The sequence below is a fragment of the Lepidochelys kempii genome, chromosome 9, assembly GCF_965140265.1.
Source record: "Lepidochelys kempii isolate rLepKem1 chromosome 9, rLepKem1.hap2, whole genome shotgun sequence".
In the NCBI taxonomy this organism is placed as follows: Eukaryota; Metazoa; Chordata; order Testudines; family Cheloniidae; genus Lepidochelys; species Lepidochelys kempii.
This window is the reverse complement of record NC_133264.1, coordinates 54341976-54352953: the sequence shown is the minus strand read 5'-3', so window position 1 is coordinate 54352953 and position 10978 is coordinate 54341976.

Here is a 10978-nt window from a genome sequence, read left to right as displayed (position 1 = left end):
GTATGACGTCAGTGGCTGGCTCTCCAAGCCACTACAGGGGCTATGTCATACTGCTTTAAAAAAGAAGAGGGGAAAATTGCAGAAGTTCACAGGGTGACTGGTATTCCTGGCCATTTTTGTTATGATAAAGAGTGCATCAAATAAAATATGGTGCCTCAAGTTCATCCTTTTAAAAAATAGTAGATTGGCTTATCTTGACTCTGTGGAAGTTGATTTCAAAGCAGCATGTGAGAGGGTGTGATGTTGACTGCCAGAGGTGGAAGTGCTGGGGCAAAGGAGGACTTTAGAGAGTGAGCACATCTAACATACTTTCTCAACCTATTCTAATAACTTGATTTTTAACCCACCACAAAATCCTATTTGTCTGACACAATGTGTAGCATATGGTTGGCCATCTTGGCCAAAGTGGATAGGTTGCTTGGGATGTATATAGGTCTGTGGGAGGACTTGCTATAATACTTTCACTTCCCTTAGCATTAATGACTCTCTTCTCCGAAAGAGAAGTGAGAACTAAGGGCTGGTGTATACGGGGAAGATGACCAGAATAAGCTATTCTGCTTCATGAATTAAACAAAACTGGAAAAAGTCACTCTTATTTTGGAATAAGAGTGTCCACACAGACAGCTATTCTGCAATAGCTATTCTAGTCAGATTCCCCAGTTAGACAAGCTCTAAGTACAGAAAAAGGGTATATGTGACTCTGCAGATGGGAATTGCTATTTTGCCACACTTGCATTGCTGAATAATGTCAGCAACAGTGACTTGTCATTACGTTTTGATCCTTGATATTTTAGTATCCAGAGCTTTGCAAATTTTACATTAGAAAAATTAATGATTTGTTCCTGCACTAGCAGAAATGTTAGCATAAACAGGGTTCAGGAGTTTTTACCACTGCTGTGAAAAGCTGCGCTGAGCAGCTTTAGATCACAGTGGTAAAAACGCCTGAACTCTGTCTATACTAGCATTTTCACCACTGCTGGAAAATTGATCCAAAATTTTCTAGTGTAGATGCAAGCAGAGACCAAAATATAGGGTGCAGCAGATTGCCCCTGAAGCTTTCCTCAACTCTGGGTAGACCAGGAAGGAGAGAGTGTATTCTTTTCTATCTTGTACCTTCAAAAACTTATGTATTCATATAAAAATGAATTACTAACAGCTGTCTAGATTAGAACATCTAAACTTCCAGTACACCTTACCTTGGTTCACAAGTTATAAGGAAGTGCAAATACTTAGCTTTCAATTAATATAGGAATGTAAGGCATGGTTAATATGTTTAATGTTTGAAATTCTGGGCTATCTAGTCCTGTTACATGCACTAGTCTAACAAATGGGGCAGGAAACTCATCTCAGTTTGTCACATTCTTATGTTAAGGGAGTGGGATTTGCCTTTCTGAGAAAAGTGGGAGCTTCATTTGATAGAACCAGGGGATTCCCTTGTGCCTCTGCACTGATTGGGATGATTTAGTTGGGGTTGGTCCTGCTTTAAGCTGGGGGTTGGACTAGATGACCTCCAGAGGTCTCTTCCAACCCTAATCTTCTATGATTCTACAATTGCTGACCACTCTTCCTCCTTCCAGCCTGTGGCTGGACTGATAGGGGCTACTCTGTTGATTGCTGACCCTAAAGCTTCCACTGCCAATGGTATGATGGGGACAGGATGAGTAAGTGAACACTAGCAGAGGCAGCATTATCTAACTTGGAAAAGTTCCACAAGGCGTGTATTTATGGGGAAGGAAATGATTTCCTCCCTGACCCACTTCCTCCTCATTTACATTTCAATTTGTGTTCTTGGAAAACGGAAGGAAAGATGCCACTGAGGTAGCATTGCCCTCTTCTGTGTCTCCCAGGCAGGGAGGGATCCACTGAGTCACTGAACCCTGCAAAGTGGTATACCTAGCCTTCTCACATCAGTCGGTAAAGCAGATATGGCTAAGCCACTGACTAGCACACACCCGAATGCTGCTGTGGTCCTAGAAGCTTGGTTTTGCTTTCTACTAAGACCTAAATCTGACTTCCTTCTGATCTCCTTGTGGAACTCTTGCTGCTTTTGTATGGTAAGACTTGAAGGGTTAAAGGGTGAATCTAGTCTGTGAAGTGACTGTGAAGTGATTGTGGGGCTCTATGTCTGTCTCCATGATCTCAGATCAAGTTTGCTCAGTTATGGAAGTGACTGGTTCGGACACAGAGACCCCCTTGGGACTGGCCCCTTGACTTGCCGAAATTACCCCTGAGCCAGTTTTCCCTTCCAGCTTGGGCCTCCAGAACCTTGTCTTGTTGAGCCAGACGTGCTAGGCTGCTGCAACACAGACCCAGGCTTTAACTGAAAATAGCTCAGCAGGTTACCTGTGTCCAGCTCCCAATGGGATCCAAACCCCAAATAAATCTGTTTTACTCTGTATAAAGCTTATACAGGGTAAATCCATGAAGCGTCCACCCTCTATATCACAGATAGAGAGATATGCACAGCTGTTTGCTTCCCCAGGTATTAATCACTTACTCTGGGTTTATTAATAAACAATAGTGATTTTATTAAGCATAAAAAGTAGGATTTAAGTGGTTTCAAGTAATAACAGACAGAATAAAGGAAGTCACCAAGCAAAATAAAACAAAACACGCAAGTCTAAGCCTAATACATTAAGAAACTGATTACAGGTAGTATCTCACCCTCAAAGATGTTCCAATAAGCTTCTTTCACAGACTAGACTCCTTTCTAGTCTAGGCCCAATCCTTTCACCTGGTACAGTCCTCTGTTAGTTCCAGAAGACATCTCAGGTGGTAAGCAGGGGTTTTCTCATGACTCCTCCCACTTTGTCCTGCTCCACCCCCTTTTATAGCTTTGGCACAAGGCATGAGTCTTTTGTCTCTCTGGGTCCCCACCCCTCCTTCTAAATGGAAAAGTACCAGATTTAAGATGGATTTCATTATCAGGTGACAAGGTCACATGTCTCTATAAGACCCCTAGACTCCATTTCCCATGGGCTGGCCCACATGTACAAAGGAGGGCTTTCAAGTAACTAAGGCCATTTACAACTGGCTGTTTCTGGAGCACTCTTAATGGCCTCCAGTTAATATGTTTACATCAGTGATACAAGTTTATATCTTATCCTCCTAACTCCAGACATAGAAATAATGCATAGTAGATTACAAGCTTTCTAATGACAAAGGGTATTTAGTGTAAATCATATTCCAGTTAGGTCATATTCAGAAGCATATTTTCATAAAGCAAATGGAGAGCAACGTCACAATGGAGTCCAACCATATTTTTTCCCAACTGCAAACTCATCTTGGATTTTTTGCTGCTTGTACACTGTCAACCAATTAAAAAAAACAGTTCTGTGGGAAAAATTATACCATCAGTGGTGGTCCATGCGTTCCCATTGCCTTAGTAGGTATGCCAAGGTGTTAAAGTAGAAAGGAAGTAAACAACTATAATGATGCACAAGAAATGATAGAACCCATTTCATGCTCTCAGGTGTGCTGGTTTTGCAGGGCTGATGGGAGTGAAAAGCAGTACATTATTATTAAATGATTGACAGCTGATAGCTCTTTTGGTTAGGGTCTATACAAACACATGGGAAGATGCAATCCCTGCTGCAGAGTAATAATCTAAAAAAAGACAAAAGGCAGAAAAAGAGTGAAGGAAATTTTTTTTCACTCAAGCCAGCAGGCGTAACTGAATACACATGGAGCAGCAATAAGCACTTTTCAGAGTAGAAATGCACTTTAAATAGGGAGGTAAAGAATTAATGACTTCTTTAAACCTTGCCCTTCAGCTCCATTGGACTGTAGTCTTTCCCAATGGCAAACCCCTCAGAAGAAAGAACGATTGATCCATGAGTTGTTGGAAGCTCCAAAAGCAAAACTGAACACACAGAGCATTTTCTCCTCTGTAAACATTGAGATTTGTAATATTAATGGGGGAAAAAACATGGACAATAAAATAGGTGTAACAGGGTTAGTCTAGCTCAGGCGTGGGCAAACTTTTTGGCCTGAGAGCCACATCGGGGTTGCGAACCTGTATGGAGGGCTGGGTAGGGAAGGCTGTGCCTCCCCAAATAGCCTGGCCCCCGCCCCCTATTACCCCCTCCCATTTCCTGCCCCCTGACTGCCCCCATCAGAACCCATCACCCATGCAACCCCCCCCTGCTCCTTGCCCCCTGACCACCCCCTTCTGGAACCCCCCCACCCCTAACTGCCTCCTGGGACCCCACCCCCATCCCACTGCACCTGCTCCCTGTCCCCTGACTGCCCTGATCCCTATCAGGCCCCACAGGACTCCCACGACTATCCAACCGCCCCCTGCTCCCTGCCCCCTTACCAAGCCTCTCAGAGCAGCAGGAGCTCACAGCCACGCTGCCCGGCTGGAACTAGCCACGCCGCTGCACTGCCCGGCAGGAACGGTGGGCCAGAGCGTGGGCAGCACAGTGAGATGAGGCTGCAGGGTATACTTTGAATATTGGGGATCCCTGAAAGCTCTGAAACTGGAGACATTTGTAGCACAAAGTTCCACTCTAGATAGGCATAGAAGTATTAGCACATGTTCGGCAAAGAGGCGTGGAGCAAGGAAAAAGCGCTGTTGGATGTATGAACAAAGAGAGAATTCTGGTTGCAGCCAGGGGAAAAAAGACACTCTGAAGTTGCTGGCATTTCTAGAGCTCAGTTTAGACAGTTAAATAAGTTTTTCTTGGAGAGGGAATTAAGGTACCATATCCCTGTTCCTTGTAAAGCTCCAGATAAACTGGCAGGTCCCTGATCTTGTAAAGACTTACACACTTGCTTAACTTTACACATGAAATTCTTTGCAGGATCAGGGACTTACTGTAACTCTTTAATTCTAGGGACTTGGACTCCCATTTAGTAAACGGACAAGATAAAAAAGAACAAGGTAGCAAATAAGGATCCCGAGACATTCAGCCAGGAGGGAGAACAGTATTAGAACTCCAACTTAAAATCAAGCCATTATTTAGGTTTAGTTTTAACTGTTTTCTCTTACTTAGCTAATGAACTACTTCTTGTTAAAATTGTTTGTATGGGAATATGGTTTACAGAATGATTCATTTTAAAATACATCTGGCACCTGTGATTAGAAGTGTTTACAGCTTTGGAAAAATGGTAGAACTTTGGTTTCTTTTTAATAAAGATATATCTCTTAATAGTATTACTTATGACTCCATAAAACCATTTTATCCTGAGTAGAAGTATTTTATAAATAATCTCCTTTCCTACGGAGATGGGCAGCAATATAGGCTTATTGTTGGACTGTAAAGTGATGAGTTTTATCATGCATTGTAATAACAGTTATGCTATTTTTCCTCTAAAAGATAGCTCAAAGTGAAAAATGTTAGATACAAAGGTTAATTACAGAAATATTAATGTGCTTACATTGCCTATACAGCATACATCAATCAGTAGTAAATAAAAATATGTGATGTAGATAAGTTGAAGACCAACTTTGTTTTTTGTTTTTTATTTGGATGTTTCAAAACATGCAAATGCTGGTGAATATATTTAATATAGTTTTTGACAGAAAAAGCCTTTCCCCCCTCTATAGTAACTCAAAATTGCTGAGTTTTGGTCAAATTTACTTTGGATCAGAATTAAGATGGGAAAAATAGGAGATGGTAGTTTCCCAAACTCTGCCTATGTCACAAACTTGGCCCCCTCATGATGCCAAGGTAAGATAATACAGTAGATGTGCAGATCTTCATAATGATTGTTCCTCTTTATTGCAGGCTTGGATCTCAGTAGTAAAGTAGTTACCAATACTAACATTAAAACGATCAGCGTTTGGTTTCTGAGTGAGCATCCTATTGAGGTATGAGGGATCAGACTCTGGCAGATATCACTGCATCAAGTAACACTTGGATCACATTTTGAAGGTTTTCTTTACAACCGTAAGGGCTAGAAAACATAATGTTTTTAAATGAAAACTGAGATTCTAGACCACAAGGTAAGTGGCCCCAACGTGAAATATTGAGTGGCCAACCAGATCCAACCTGACATCTGTCTTTGAGTTAGAATCAAACATGAAAGCAGGGGCCTACAATGGGTACTGTTGGAACTATACAGCATTTCCAGTAACTAAAGACAGTTTCTCTCAAGTCTAATGAGACGCTGCTTTAAAATCCTTTTTCTTTGTCTCTGAAATGTCCCAGGATCTTCAGTTTCATAGAATCATAGAAGATTAGGGTTGGAAGAGACCTCAGGAGGTCATCTAGTCCAACCTCCTGCTCATGGAGCTGTGAGTTCTCTTACTCCTTCAGCTTTGTTTTTCCAATGGACTCTATCCACAGTCAGTTGATAGCTGGCAAAATGCCAGTTGCCAACTACAACCTCGAGGCTTGCCCATAATGTTTTGCATCATTCTGAAGGCTCTCGTGCTGTTCTGTTGGACTTCTCATGGATTACACTGTTCTCAGTACTGAAGTCAATTTGTGAGTAGATGTGGCTTGTCAATAAACATTTCTATGAATTTAGCTCTTACTTACATGGGGAGATGCTGATCTGCTTTTTTTGCAGCAGCTACTTGAACTATGGGTGACCCCTACTCTCAGAGGTTCCACTTTAGAAGAAATCATGTTCCATACAGGAAAGAAAATAACACATTGAGGCCTGCTAATCAGCAAACAAGGGGCTGCTTCTCATCCAGCCACTTTCTGTTGCAGTTTTACCAGCCTATCCGCCTTCTACTCAGCGGTCTTGGTGGGTACCTCACCACAGTGTGATCACTGGGATGTATGTCAGGAAATTCAAACTCCACTATCTATTGCGGTTGTGGTTTCCTGATCTGTTTTAAGCTAGAATTCTGGTAGCTCAGAAGACGTGAAACCCCAAAAAACTGAGTGTGGAGCACATCAAAAGCAGACTATGACTAGTTTTCAACCCTGTTCACCTTTGTAAGTCAGAGCAGCACATGGTCTTTGCCCAGCACTGAGGCCTCTGGTACTTTAGACAACAGATGTGTGTCTCTTTTCCTTCTTGATTTCTGTTCTTAAAACTTCCTTGAAAATGAAGGAAATGAAACCACAGAACACTGTGCTTAAGTGACAGGAGGGACCTGACTTATACCAAAAAAGAAACAAAATTCAGAGTGATGGCAATAAAACAAACAACCCCCCCTTCCCCACAACTTAGACACATGCTTTGGCTTAAGCCCATTGGCAGGAGTTGTGACAGACCCAGAGTACAATCCAGACCAGTGAGCAGCTGTGTCACCCCTGCCCTGCAATCTTGGATGCCTTACAGTGCTCCCACCTGGGCCGTTCACAAACAGCTTGCCAGCATGCAAGTGTAACACCGACAGACCCCGGTTGTCGGCGGGCAGGATCAAACCTGGGATCTCTGGAGCTAAATGCATGAGCCTTTATTGCATGAGCTAAAAGCCAAAGGCCTAGTAGCTAAGGTTGTAGAGAAGACGCATTAATCTCTCTTTCTAAGCGGTCTCGGTGCCAGTAAATGGGACAGAACACCACACCCAGGAGGTGTGTGGATTACATACTTCCCCTAGCTGAGGAAGTGTGTCCCAAGCTTCAGCAACTTCCCAGTTGAAATCCCTGACGAGCCACCACTTATAACACCTACAGACTCCGGTTGTTGGGATTGAACCTGGGACCTTTGGAGCTAAATGCATGAGCCTCTACTGCATGAGCTAAAAGCCATATGCCTAATAGCTAAGGTTGTAGACTCATTAATCTCTCTCTCTAAGTGGTCTTAGTGCCACTAGATGGGACAGAACACCACACCCAGGGGGTGTGTGGGTTATACAAGCCACCCACTGAATGTCTCTGTGTAACTGTAGCCTGACAGCTGCACCCTGGCTCTCACCAGCCTGGGTTACACTTCAGGGTGACCCCAACACATCCCCAGTCTTAGCTTTCCCTGCAAAGATGTATGTCCTATACTGCCCGGTCTTCTCCTGGACAATATAGGTTATATTAGATCTGTTATTTCTCTAAAAGGAATCATAGAATCATAGAAGATTAGGGTTGGAAGAGACCTAAGGAGGTCATCTAGTCCAACTCCCTGCTGAAAACAGGACCAACACCAACTAAATCATCCCAGCCAGGGCTTTGTCAAGCCAGGCCTTAAAAACCTCTAAGGATGGAGATGGTCCCCAGCCTGTAGCGGTGCATGGGATTCTTCCATCCTAAGTGCAGGACTCTGCACTTGTCCTTGTTGAACCTCATCAGATTTCTTTTGGCCCAATCCTCCAATTTGTCTAGGTCACTCTGGACCCTATCCCTACCCTCCAGCATATCTACCTCTGCCCCCAGCTTAGTGTTATCTGTGAACCTGCTGAGGGTGCAATCCATCCCATCATCCAGATCATTAATAAAAATGTTGAACAAAATCAGCCCCAGGACTGACCCCTGGGGCACGCCACTTGATACTGGCTGCAAACTAGACATCGAGCCATTGATCACTATCTGTTGAGCCCAACAATCTAGCCAGCTTTCTATCCACCTTATAGTCCATTCATCCAATCCATGCTTTTTAAACTTGCTGGCAACAATACTGTGGGAGAATGTATCAAAAGCTTTGCTAAAGTCAAGATATATCATGTCCACTGCTTTCCCCATACCCACAGAGCCTGTTACCTCATCATAGAAGGCAATCAGGTTGGTCAGGCATGACTTGCCCTTGGTGAATCCATGTTGACTGTTTCTGATCACCTTCCTTTCCTCTAAGTGCTTCAAAATGGTTTCCTTGAGGACCTGCTCCATGATTTTTTCAGGGACTGAGGTGAGGCTGACCGGTCTGTAGTTCCCAGGGTTCTCCTTCTTCCCTTTTTTAAAGATGGGCACCATATTTGCTTTTTTCCAATCATCCAATAAATATGCCAGTTTATTATTTCAAATAGTTATTTAGACACATCAATTTAAATACATTGGATTAGATACAACAGTAAAATTAGTTTATTAATTACAAAGAGAGATTTTAGTGAGTACAAGTAATGAGGCATAAAAATCAGAAATGATTACAAGAAAAATAAAGCTACAACACTTATTAGTGTCTAACTTAACAAACTGTGTTAAATTCAAAGCAGTTTTCTCATCACGTACTTTCAGCTGTCTCACTGACCAAACTTCTTAGGTCAGGACCCCTTCTCCCAGAGTCCGACAAATGCTGCCTTTGTCACTTCAGGTACAGTGAATGCCATGGGCAGAGGGGAGGGGTATTTGCCCCTTCTTAGTCCTGTCCCACTTTGAGGAGCATTTCCATCTGGGAACAAGGAAACAGGGAGTCTGCATGGAAGGGAACCTCCATGCTGTTTCTTTGTAAAGATGTAGATTTTTTGCCCTGCCTCCTTTCCTGCCAAAGAATGGCTGCTTAGCAGGTAATTGTCCATCAGCCTTGTTCACACCTGGTTGAGATGTCAGTTTGCCCTTTGTCTCTGAGGAACTGGTTTGGCCACTCTGCAGACTTCTCTGGAAAACCTCCTTTTAGGCTATGTCTACACTAGCACTTTTGTCTGGCAGGGTGTGAAAAAAACACACACTCCCATCCGACATAAGCTTCAGCGACAAAAGTGCCGGTGTGGACAGCACTATGTCAGCTAGAGAGAGTCTACCAGCAACATAGCTACTGCAGCTCATTGAGGGTGGGCTAATTATGCAGACGGAAGAGCTCTCTCTTGCCAGAAGTAGAGCTGTGCCACTGTAAGGTGTGTAGTGTAGACATAGCCTTAGTCATGGTTTCTGCTTGCATTTATAACTCCATATATAATGGTGCTACATGCATTTTGCCATGATATTATTTATTAGCAAGTTATGAGTTTTTAAATACCTCACAAAACATGCCTCGTGCAAAAATTATTACAATGTGTGTAGGGTGTGAACACAGCAGTATATTCTGTCAAAGGACCTATTTATGGAAGAGGAGAGCAAGTGGGAAAGGGAGCAGTAAGGCTCATTTTCTTTCTCTGCTTTCTTATGTCCTAAACTGCTAGAGATTTGCTTTGTGCCTCATTGCAGTGTAGAACTACTTGATTGATTAAAAATCCATTGCAGAGAGTGTAGTTAATAAGTCTTCCATTTATGCAATGTGAGGAATGAATTGAAAATGGCCTTTACCACCACCACGTTGCATATGTTTATAGAATAACAGGGTTGGAAGGGACCTCAGGAGATCATCTAGTCCAACCCCCCTGTCAAAGCAGGACCAGTCCGCAATTTTTGCCCCAGAACCCTAAATGGCCCCCTCAAGGATTGAACTCACAACCCTGAGTTTAGCAGAGCAATGTTCAAACCACTGAGCTATCCCTCCCCCACTCTACGACAACATACATTACACCCCTTGCTACAGAATTCTGCTCCAGAATCTCCTTTTTTATTTTTAAAAAATTGTTTCTAACCCTAACTGTTGCAGAGAGCCTTAAAAAGATGAGCTGGCTGTAGCCACTGCAGTGCTGTCTTCCTGATTCTGCAGCCAGCCTGAAGCTAAATTTGAGAGTGTTGCAAACTTTCCCATTACCACACTAGTGTTGGCTCTGAAACCTAATGATGCCAAAGTAATGTGAGCACTGTTAATTTTTTCTGTACTGATTGTTTTTGCAGAAAGCACACAACTAATGTGCTTATCTCACAATCCCAAACTGCCTCCTCTGCCAAAAACTCCAATTTTCTTTATCGTGTGGCCCAATCCCCCATCACTCCCAATGACAATAATGTTTCATTGCATGGCAAAAGTTAATACAAAGCTCTGTAGAACACTGAAAATTTAAAATGTGAGGATGGCTTAAAATAAATAGAATTTAATATCAAAGAAACTAACATGGGGGATGCTGCACTCTTGGTATTAGTATTTTTGTACTGAATTCCATAAAAATTTCCATTTTTAATATTTAAATGAAGCTGCCCCAGAATTTCCAGCTGCCATGCTCAATGCTATAGAAACCTGGGTCCTTGGGGGCAGAATTTTGGTCCAGCTTGCTACAGAGTACATGGAATCTTTTTTATAACAGAATTCCTAAGACTTG